Source organism: Mesocricetus auratus, unplaced genomic scaffold (assembly GCF_017639785.1).
Source record: "Mesocricetus auratus isolate SY011 unplaced genomic scaffold, BCM_Maur_2.0 Super-Scaffold_100022, whole genome shotgun sequence".
In the NCBI taxonomy this organism is placed as follows: domain Eukaryota; kingdom Metazoa; phylum Chordata; class Mammalia; order Rodentia; family Cricetidae; genus Mesocricetus; species Mesocricetus auratus.
In genome coordinates this window covers 25,001,928-25,014,272 of record NW_024429203.1, presented here as the reverse complement: position 1 = coordinate 25,014,272, position 12,345 = coordinate 25,001,928, and positions in this window count along the sequence as shown.

Sequence of the window (12,345 nt, the reverse complement as noted above, 5' to 3'; positions counted from 1 at the left end):
ATGCAGCTCAGCTGTGTAGGTCGGGGCGGGTCACAGCCCAGCCTGCTTTAGGAGGCAACTTTCTCCCTTTCAGACAGAATGCTAAGTTCCTCCCCCCCCCCCCATCCCGCCCTTCTGAAGTCGGGCAGCTAGTTCCTTTCTCTCTTGTGTTTCAAGTTTGAGCACTTAGCATGGTCAAAGAGTGTGGTAAGCAGCCTCATCTCTTTTCTTCCCACCGCTCACCCAGGAGGGGGCCACGAATTAGCCCTATTTGACAGATGAAGCTGGGGGCAAAAGACGTTTATCAGGACCTGTGACAGAGGGACTTTGCGCCTCTCTACTGCCCTGCCTGGGTTCCAGAGCAGAGAGAGGGGTGTGTACTCTCTCCCAGCCGCTACAACGAAAGGGCGGGGAAGAATGTCACTGCTCTTGGAGTCCATTTGGCTTTGTTCCCACTCCCTCTTGCTATGGACCAGGCAAGCCACCTGTCTGTCCCCCCACCTGTAAAAGTGAGAACAATGGAAGTGCCTCCCGGCTTCTGTGTCATAGTGGGGATGAATCAAGACACATTTGTCTGAGGACAGAAAGACCACTTAGCATTTTAGTGCTTGCTGCTTTTCCAAAGCACCTGAGTTCAATTCCCCACATCCACAAGGGGCAGTTCTTAAATGCCTGTAACTTCAGCTCCAGGGGATCAGATGCCCTCTTCAGGCCTCATTTGGCAACTGCATGTATATGTGTGAACCATTACACATAGTACACATAATTAAAAATCAATCTTCAAAAGGAAAGAGATTTGTCTGTGTGACCCTGGGCCTGATGGCCCACATTAGTTCACTACAATTGGAGCCCAGGAAACTAGAGCAATCGAGGTGATGCCTGTCACACCTGGGAGGCTCTCGAGTCTCTCCAGGTAGGTGAGCTAAGTCCAAGTCCTCAGATCTCCCATCAGGCCTTGGAGTCACTCTGTAAAATGATTTGTGAAGTGACAAGCAAAAATATATTACCAATTTAAGAGTGTGATTTGCCTGCAACTTTTTAATCCTCCGGCTGTTGTTGAATAGATTAAAGTGTCTGCTTTGATCCATGCATTTAGATGGAAACATAAATATAGCTATCACTTATTCTCCCAGCCGCAGGGATGGGTGTCGCGCTGTGTCACACAGGCTTCCGACCCCGCCAGAGTACTGCAAGAGAATGACCTTTTTGCCATTCAAATCCCTCTTATATTTCAGCCCTGACTTTTCAGCTCCTGCCCCTGTCCATAAGCAGCCTCCTAATTCGATCACTCACGGTGGGAAACGGTCACCAGGAAGGAGATCCTAGGCGCAGGCGGGGACCAGCGGCCGCCCAGTGGGGTGCTGCGAACTTCCCCTGACTCGCCAGAGCCCTGCAAAAATAAATCTCTGGAGAAATAGATTCTGAAGAGGAATTCGGTACATAGATCTTCTGTCAGCGAAGCAGACTCTGGCTCAGCCGTTTTTCAGGCTCGCTGCGTATCCAGAAATATATCTATTTTTACATGACTCTCTAGCCAGAGGTCCTTTTGCCCGGAGGCGTAGAAGGGCGTGGAGGGAGGGAGTCAGAGGACGGGAGGGGCGAGGGCTGCGGGGACCCCGTGGAGAGGGGCAGGGACAGGGAGACGACTGTGCAGAGTCCTGGCCTTCCGGGTTACCCTGCATCCCCGGGCTCGCATCTGCAGAACCCGTTCAAGCCTGGTCGTCACGAGGGCTCTGTGCGTTCCCTCGGCCCACAGGACCCATCTTAGTAACAGGCCTGGTGTCGCCGGACCAGACGACATAAGGCTGCAGACCCGCGCGCTCGCACAAAACGCTGCAGCGCCGCCCGGGGCTAGCTGTTTGGTTTCGGCCTCGCTGAGGCTGCGAACAGCAGGAGCCACGGGCCAGATGGCTGAAGGGAGATACGAGCGAGCGAGCGGATCGCACTGGCAGGCAATTAGGCCTCAAACAATGGCCCGTGAAATGTCAGAAGTGGCAGGAAAGGGCTGTGGTGGAACAGCGGGGTGACCAAGAGGAAGGCGCCAGGAGCACTGGAGACAATTCCTGTTTGCTTCCACAGGCCCCTTTGACAGAATTATCCCCCAATGCCCACTCCAACTCCCGTCAAGATAAGGGCTGAGAGGGAGGGCAGAGAGGAGATGACAAGCTCCAGGTGTAGCTCCGTCAGTAGAAGGCTCGCACCAAATAAAACCAGTCATAGTGAAGCCTACCTGTGATCCCAGCACTTAAGGAGGAATGAGGATCAGGAGTTCAAGGCCATCCTTGGCTGCCCATGTTCAAAGCCAGCCTGAGATACAGGAGGCCTCAAAAAAAAAAAAAAAGGAGTTTGGGAGAGAGGAAAAGAGCAATGAGGGGATTGAGAGAGAGAAGCAAGACAAGGAATGGAGTGCTGGGGAGGGGGCAGGGAGAGAAGACAGGTGAGGAGAGTGGGAGGAGTGTGGATTGCCCTCCTGGTGGCTACAGCTACCATGGAAGCCCCACAATCCCTAGACGCTGGGGTTAAAGAGAGGCAAAGAGATGGCAACACCCACCCCCTTGGCCACCACAACTAAGAATTATGTAGAGTAATTAATCAAGAGCTAATGAGAAATGTGTTTTCTCTCCCAGCCTAGCCCCGCACCGTATTCTTATTAGCTGAGGTTATTACAATAGTAATCATGCGTGCTCCAGGCGCAAATTGGGTTTTTTGCTCCACTGCCACCAATTTAGAAAACCATTAATGGCAAGATAAGGCCCCCATGGCTCACAGCAGGTCAAACCTGGAAACCCTATGCTGCACGCACCTACACACCCATGGTCCAGGGGGCGCTCTCACAGGCTCCGGGCACTTCTGGGAGGATTGAGAAAGAAAAAGACCAAACACTAGGGAGGAGACGCTGGGCCTGGGGACCTTAGATCTTTCTCAAACATGAGGCCTATACAGCAGTCAGTTGAGCAGGACAACTTCATGAAACTCAGCATTAAACCAAGTTTGCCACTTAGAGCCCAGAGCATTGTAATAATGTGCCCTCAATCGTTTCCCTCCAGTCCAAACTGCTAGAGGTTGCAATCAGACACTAGACCTGAAAGAAGTTTCCACGAGTGAAAAGATTGGTGAAGTAAGTGTTTTGGGTTTTTTCTAATTAAAAAAAAATACTACATGTTATTTACTTATTTGTGTGTACAAGCCGCAGCACATACATGGAGGTCAGAGGACAACGTATAAGGGTCAGTTCTCTCCATGAGGGGATTGAACTCAAGTTGCCAGGCTTTGGAGGCAAAAGCCATTTACCAAATGAGCTATATCCGAAGCCCTGGTGCTGTAAGTTTTAAAGATAAATGCACTCCATTTCTGATAATGTTCTCAATTCCAAAATTGTGTGTGTGTGTGTGTGTGTAAACTTATATTTTCTCACATCTTTTCACGTACAAAAGATGTGTTCATGCAAAGTTGGAGGCATGCTGGGTCCTCTGACTGGGAGGAACAGAAATAAAACCAGAGGGGCAGACGGCAGGCTGGGCTTTCTGCGTGGTTCTTACTGTCTTATATTACATTTGGGCTTCCTCCCCTCCTTGGGTGGTACCTTGGGAGAAATGAGCTCTGGGCCACCCCTTGAAAGCTACTCAAGGCTGGCTAGCATTACCCCTGCTTAAGACCACCGGGGTGGACTTTATTACCCTCAGCAGGTGATTTCCCAGCTCTGTCCTTTGGACCATGAGTACTCTAGAGCCCATCACTGTGGCTGGGGACATGGGTCATCGAGACTGAATTATGGTGTCACTCCTGTAGTCAAATAACTATGTCCTTCCTCCCCCTAGCACAGGGACAGTCAGCATCTTAGAGAGAGTAAAGAGCCCAACCACAAAAGAGGGGTAAAGGCTTCTGGGTTGAGTCAGACATGGTGGTATAAGCATGTAATCCCAGCATTTAGGAGGTTAAAGTAGGCGGACCACAAATGTGAGGCCAGCCTGGAAACCATAGCAAGGCCATGCCAGTAACGTAAGTAAATAAAATGATACTAAGATGTCAGTCTTCCATGTGCCTCGCAGTGTGGCATGGGATCCAAAGCCACCAGAAAGCATTACAGGTCATTTCACCTGGATGGGGCGACGGCTGGGGGGTTAAAGTGCTTGCTACACAGCATGAGGACCTGAGTTCTACCCCCTGGCTCCCCTGTAAAATTGGGCAAGGTGACCCATGCCTTTAATCCCAGCACTCGAGAAGCAGAGGCAGGAGGAGTTCTGCTCACAGGGAAAAGAAGAGCTCACGTTGTCCGTAAACATCCACCTCCCAGGCCCCCCGCAGTATGAAGTGCCATCACACTAACTCACGCAGTAAACGTGGTGACAAGCTCTCAGCAACCTCACTGGTGGGCAGAGCCTCAGAGTAGGCCTCTATATGAGAGCCACACAGAAGCAAGCTCTCCAACCCGATTCAGACTCTTCCGCACTGAAAATTAATCATTAATCCAGAAGGTTCTTGTAGCCATGGCATTGAGGGTAAAGTTAGTGGTCAGCAATTTCCCTACAGAGAAATTTGTTATTTGGAGGCTCTAAAACCTTTTGGGAATCCAATCACTACAGCTTACACAGATCTCTAGAATAAGGACCTTTGGGCAAAATGACCTCCTGTCATCCTCTCCTCCTTCCCAGAGTCAGCATTACCCACGGGTCATCCAATCAATGAGTCAGGATCCAATGGATACCCTTCCCTTAGGAATACTAGTTTGGCTTTTAGATTTTTTAAAAAAATATAAATATATTACAATAAAAATAATACAGATTCTTATTTTTTTCTTTTTACTATGCATACTTGTTTGTGTATGTATGTGTTGGGGAGTGGCACCCACACATGCCTGTGGAGGGCACACGTGGAGTTCAGAGGACAATTCTCAGGGGTTACTTCTCTTGACTTCAGGGGTCAGCTCCCTTGTGGGATCCTGGACCAAACTTGGGTTGTCGGTCTGCTTGGAAATGCCTTTATTTGTCAAGCCACCTAATCAGCCCTTTTTTCCTTTTTCAATATGTGTGAGATCAAGTATCCGGGTTCTACACGGGTTGGGGGAAGTGGTGGGTGGTATTTAGCAGACAGACACTGTTAAGAAACAGCATTGTTGGGGGCTGAAGAGATGGCTCAGTGGTTAAGAGCACTGGTTGCTCTTCCAGAGCGCAATTCCCAGCAACCACATGGTGGCTCACAACCATCTATAATGAGATCTGGTGCCCGTTTCTCACATGCAGATAGAGCACTCATATACATAAAATAAATCTTTAAAAAAAAAAAAAGAAAGAAACAGCATTGTTGCAGGATGGTGGCACATGCTTTTAATCCCAGCACCCGGGAGGCAGAGACAGGCAGATTTCTGTGAGTTTGAGGCCAGCCCGGTCTCCAGAGCAAGTTCCAGGACAGTCAGGGCTGTGACACAGAGAAAGCCTGTCTCAAAAATCAAAAGAGAGACAATTAGTCATTTGTCATGAGAGATGTGAAGGTCATATGGGTGTGCACCAGGCAGGAGGGATCCTGGACTTATGGGTTGTCTGTCAGTGCTGTGGGCGCTTAGAGAGGGGGCTACTCCCAGATAGTCATGGAGCCGCCTGGTGGAGGAGAGGACTGCCCAAGTCTGAAAGGATTGATGCCATGCGAGACGAAGGCAGAGGGTCTCCTGCATGGCATGGCCCAAGTAGAAGGAGAACACCAAGGACAGGGAGCAGCCTCCCATGGGTCCAGGAAGCACACAGCTGGCAGGGTCCCCATCCTAGCCATCGCTCTGCGTCCACCTGGACATCACCAGAGGGTGGCACAGGAGAGGGGACACCCGGACACCCTTGGGCCTATGACACCCTTAACACAGCACCCGCATGCTGTTCCCCTTCCACACCTCCTTATGGGCTAAGGTTCAATGCTCCTAATTAGCAGCAATCAATCCAGCTCCCCCAGCCTCACCCCTCCACCAAACCCGGACTCTGAGGCTTCCTTTCCCTCCCGCAGAGAAGGCACAGCTGTGCTGCAGGCAGGGGGCAGAGGGCAGAGGGGGGCAGAGGGTGGAGGGGAGCAGAGGGTGGGGGGAGCAGAGGGTGGGGGGCAGAGGGCAGGGGGGGCAGAGGGTGGAGGGGAGCAGAGGGTGGGGGGCAGAGGGTGGAGGGGAGCAGAGGGTGGGGGGCAGAGGGTGGAGGGGAGCAGAGGGTGGGGGGCAGAGGGCGGGGGGGCAGAGGGCAGGGGGGACAGGGGGTGGGGGGCAGGGGGGGGGGGGGCAGAGGGCGTGGAGGTGTTGGACTCAATATTGAGTTTTAAATTCTCTAGCTCCCATTTGGGCTGAACACCTGTGACGACAGAAATTTCTAGCAAGAAGGTGCTTTTTCCTTTCACGTGGGGGTGCCACTGGTTTAGTCCTCAGACAGCCACCACATCCTTGCCATCGTGTGACAACTCCCTTCCCTGGTCATCCCTAAAACTCACTAAGGGAGGCATGTGTCAGCCTTGTCACTGCCACGCATCCCCGCACTTCACGTGGGGCCCGGCGTAGAGGGTCACAGTAGGTGGCTGGAAGGACAGATGAGTAATGGGTCAATGGGTAGGTGATGAGTTAACCCACTTTACAGAACAACAAACTGAGGTAAGCCAGGCATGCTGACTAACACCTACACCTACAATCCCAATACTTGGGCGGCTGAAGCAGGAAGATTAGTGTGGGTTTGAGGCTAGTCTGGGTTCCAGAGACTCTGTCTCAAAGTAAAAATTTTAAATGTAAAGAAAGAAGAAAGGCAGGGAAAGGGGAAGGGAGGGAGAGAGGTGAGAAGGGGAGAGGGAAAGAAGAAATAGAAAGAGAAAAGGAAAGAAAGAGAGACCAAGAGAAAACATGACTTACCCCAAACTAACCAGATATCTAGAGGCAGGTCAGGACTAAGTCCGTCTGCCCACCCACCGCTCCGGCACGCTCCTGAACACCCAAGCCAGCTCTCCTCCTTGGCTTCTTCTGAGCCAGTAGCTCAAAAATCAAGCTCCTTCCCAATTTAGCTCTCATCAAAGATATGGAGTCTCCAGAACCCATGATCATGAACTGGAGGTGTGGCAGCCCTGTCTAGAGGACAGTGACCCCCCTCCGGCAGGGGCCCCACAGTACCCCTGGGTAGCCATGGGTGATGGAAGGCTTGCCCATCAGGAGGTAATGCTCCCCTTCCCTTCTCTGCATTCCTGGAAACCTGGCCCCTACCTCTTCAGTCTCAAGCTCCTATCAACAGGGACCAGCGACACACACAACACCCATCCCTCTGGGTTAAGTGGGATGATGAAAGAAGCCCTAGACTCCCTATGTTCCGTTCCTGTCTCCTCTGGAACCCGAGAACTCAGCTTCAACAGGGACACCAGCCCTGTTCTTGCACAGTCCCCTGTGGCAGAAACCTCACGGTGCCATCCCTGCCTTCCCTCCCTGCCTTCCCGCTCACCTCTTCCACCCTCCCAAGGGCCCAGAGTTCCTCTTGAACTCCTGGTTCGGTCCCTAAATTCCATCTCACACCAAGTCAAGGACCCTGTGCCTCCCACCGGCCTTCATTAAGCAGCAGCCTGCTCGCCCTGAGACCCCTGGCTCAGTCCTCAGTTCTTGGCTTAAGCTCTCCTTAGTGCCTCGTGGGCCCTGGACAGGCATTTGCTCCCTGTACCTGGAGTCCCTTCTTTCCCTTTCTAAAGCTTCTGGTTGCTCTGCCCAGACCAGGATGGAGTCCTGTCTCCAGGCCAACATCCTAAGTGAGACTTCAACACAGTTTGGGGGTTTCAAGAACTTGGGCACATTTGATAGAAAACCGCCTGTTGCTAAAGGCATTCTTGCTCCCCACTCCCACACACACACATTCACACTCACTCACACACTCACTCACACACTCACTCACACACTCACTCACTCACACTCACACACCATACTCACACACTCATGCTCACTCACACACACATACACTCTCTCTCACACTCTCACACACACTCACTCACACACTCTCACACACTCACTCACACTCACTCACTCACACACCATACTCACACACTCACTCACTCACACTCACTCACACACTCACTCACTCACACACTCTCACACACCCCACACACTCACACACCATACTCACACACTCACACACTCACGCTCACACACTCACACACACTCACGCTCCCACACACTCACACTCACACACTCACACACACACACAAAGCTTACAACCAGCTGCCTGGAGCCCCCACCCCACCCTGGATCACATGAACGTTACCACTGAAGTCACCTCAGCACTACAGTCTTTAGGTTCCTTTCCTCTGACCCTCGCCCCAGCCCCATCATTCCACCAAGGGCTGAGCACGATACCAGGCCCTCTCCTCTTTCCAGCCGGTCTCCTCCTACACAGAGCCAGAGGCCTGTGATCAGGAGGGCTTGCCAAGTGGGCCTGTAGTCCTAGCCAACAGAACCAGGGACCCAGGAAAAGTGAGCCCCATGGATCCTGTTAGCAACCTTTTTTTTTTTAGATTTTTATTTATGACGTATACAGTGTTCTGTCTGCATGTATGCCTGCATGCCAGAAGAGGGAGCTAGGTCTCATTATAGATGGCTGTGAGCCACCATGTGATTACTGGGAATTGAACTCAGGACGTCTGGAAGAGCAGTCAATGCTCTTAACCACTGAGACATCTCTCCAGCCCTCCTGTTAGCAACTTAAATGGTCCCGAAGAGTCCTTTTGATTTAGTCAGTCATTCAATATGGTCCCCTCTACACCTTCTGTGTACCCAGTGCAAGAGACTGGAAGAGAGACAAGACTGTGTCCTCTGAGATAATAGGGTTCTTCCCATTATGCAGGAGAGACCACGGAGGCCCAGGATCAACACCTGTCGTTGAACAATTGGTCAGTCAAGGAAAGGAACGAGATAAAGATCAAAGGCTTGGGCTTCTTGGGTTGGCTCAGGGGCTTGCCACACTTCCCTCCCCTCGAGACATTACCAGCTCCCTCTGAAGTCAGCCTCCATCCACATCCTGCTCCAGATGTGGCCAACACCAGGGAGAGCTGCCCACCAGCAGGCACATGCATACCTCTGGTGCCAAGTCTCCAGTTTTTCCCAAAGGTGCAAACAGGGCTCCTGGCAGAAGAAGGGGGAGGGAAGCCCGGATGCTGAAGCCTGTGCATGCAAATGAGGCAGCTGCATAATTAATTAACAGTGAACAGTTTCATTAGGAGACAGAGCTTTGCGTCTGTTTGTCTTGAAGGAGGAAAAATGTGAAACAGCAGGAGGGGTTCAGAGAACAGGATGTAGTACTGTTCAAGCCTAACTCTGAAGAGGTGCTGCCCACCAATGCCGTCGGGGACAAGGCTTGCTAGGAGAGGTTGCCCAGGGTGGGTTTTCCTGGAGGCCTTCTTACCAGAGACGCAGGCCCTTGATCGGCAGTTGATTTGCTCAAGCCAACTCTGCTTCGCTATGGGAAGAGCAGAGCAAGAGCGCCCCCTGGAGCAGAGAGTTCCAGCATCTATCTGGCTTCCTCAGGGAAGGGTCAGTCCTTTCCGCAGCCCTGAGAGCAGAAGCCTTGATTCCAGAATGGTCTCTAAGCACTGTGGGACAGGGAACGACGCTAGGGAAGCCAAAGCCAAACCAGGACAGCTAACTCTCCAGCCCCCATGTCCCTCCCTCAGCATCTGTTGTTTTTCTATAAAACTGGGGGAGGAAGGCAGGAGGATGGGCCTGCTCCTTGCTAGGCCTTCTAGGAGCATCCATGGGCACCAGCCATGCGGGTGTGCCTCCCTGCACGCCCAGCCTAGCTCTTTCCTGTTGCTGTGATACACACTGACCAAAACCTACTAGGGGAGAAGGGGGCTAAACTTGTACTTCACAGTCCGTCAGTCAGGGAAGTTGGGGCAGGAACTCAGAACGGGAGCCTGGAAGCGGGAACTGAAGCAGAGGCCATGGAGGATCCCCCTTGCTGGCTTGCTCCCCATGGCTTGCTCTGATTACTTCCTTGTATACATACCCTAGAAGAACTCCTGCCTAGGGATGGCGCCACCCGTGGTGGGCTGGACACTCTCACATCATTTTCTCTGCTGAGGGTTCCTCTTCCCGGATGACCCTAGATTGCGTCAAGTTGGGAAGAAGTAAAACTAAAGACCAGCCAGCACACAGGTGTCCCTCTGCTGTGGGCAAACCTTCCTGACCCATCGCCACCCCCTTGCTGCAACCAGCTCTGCACCCCACATTCACCCTGGGATTGCATCCGCATCAAGGTGTTTCCGACTCACGGCACAAGTGGCCTCTCATGTGTCTGCTACCCCTCTGCAAACACCTGCTCCAGACCCTTGACTCTTAATGTTTCAGCCATTCAGAAGGTGATTCCCCTCTGAATCTACCTCACATTCTGCAGTGGAGAAAGAGTAGGGGTGGAGATAGGGACCCTCAACAGGGTTGAAGTTATCAGGGAACCAACAACAGAGGCATGTCCTAGCAGGATAAGACCCTAGAATGAATAGCATGGAGCTCTCTATTGTCTCAAAAGCTGAAGTGGGCAGAGGCAGGCGGATCTCTGTGAGTTCAAGGCCAGCCTGGTCTACAGAGCGAGTTCCAGGACAGCCAGGACTGTTTCACAGAGAAACCCAGTCTCAAAAAACAAAAACAAACAAACAAAGAAAGCTGAAGCGGCTAAAAGGACCCAAGTGCCTGTAGATTTCCATAGCCCATCAGAGCATCCTTCACATGCCCTCACACCCCAAGCTCACGCAGTGTCTCCCCTCCAGCAGGAACCAGGCACCGGTCAGACACAGCTCTGCCATGGCACCTCTTGCAAACCTTCTGGCCCTTGTGTTCCAGTTTTCCTCAGGTGGCCTGAGAAGACCCACCCTCAGTTAACTATCTGGGGTAACTTTGTAACTGAAAAAGAGCAGCAGGCACTTGGACATTTTTGGCCTCCCTTCCTGTCTCCCATCCCTGGGGGATGCAGGGAACAGGACTCCTGTCTACTCACAAGACCCTGCTCTCCCATCTGGTCTTCTCTCTCAGATTTTCTCCCCATGACACCACACACACACTCACACACACACACACACACACACACACACCATGACACCACACACACACACACACTCACACACACACAACATGACACCACACACACACACCATGACACCACACACACACACTCACACACACACCATGACACCACACACTCACACACACACACTCACACACACACAACATGACACCACACACACACACTCACACACACACCATGACACCACACACACACACTCACACACACACACCATGATACCACACACACACACACACTCACACACACCATAACACCATACACACACACACACACAACACACACACACCTTGGGGAATATTTGGGACTAAACCAAACCCAAGGAGCAAGCTGCCTGCAATCCCACAGACACAACAGAGGTTCCACAGCAGTGGGAGAGAGATTTGTCCCGTGTTTGAAAGAATGTAAAGGGAGGCACAAATCTCAGGCTTCACACCACTGACTTTATGGGTTTTTATCTTCTCTGTAGTGTTAGTCCACAATTAAGCATGGCTAACACATGTCAGCTTATGAATTTTTAGTCCCAGTTCACTGCAACCAGAAAGACACTGTGGTCAGGGTTTATATCTCTTCCCCCTTCACCTCTTTTGGCCCCTCCCCAGCTGAGGAGTAGTTGGAGCATAGAGAGAGTATGAGAGTGAGATCTTGCTCACCCTAAGCTGCCAAGGTAATCTAGCATCCTGGACACTTATCGGGTATCATCGCTCCTTTTCCATGACTGTCACCTCCAGTGTCACCCTATACCCTCACATACACATCACTGAGATGCCAGAGCCCACCTTCCTTCCTGTCATCTCTCCTTTGATGGTCACCCTTTGTGTCTTCCTTGCAGATGTTATGATGGCTTCCTTGAAGATGTTATGATGGGTGGAGTTGGGGACCTCACCTCCAACTCCACCCATCTTCACAGAGGCTGATGTGAGCTTTCTAAAACTTTTTTTGTTTTGTTTTGGTGTTTTTGTTTGTTTGTTTGTTTGTTTGTTTTGCTTTTCGAGACAGGGCTTCTCTTTGTAGACCAGGCTGGCCTCGAACTCATAGAGATCCGACTGCCTCTGCCTCCCGAGTGCTGGGATTAAAGGCGTGCGCCACCAACACCCGGCTTCTAAAACATTTTTAATCACTCCTTTCAACAACATTAAGTCCTTTCTTTTCTTCTCAGGTCCCTCAACATATCAGAATTTTCCAGAATGAAGTGTCAATCCTGTTACTCCCCAGTGAGGCCTTCTCCAGCCTTGTGACCCTCTCCCAACTTCTTTTATTCTCTCACCCCTGGGCCTTAGCACGTGCTCTCAAAGTCCTGGACACCATC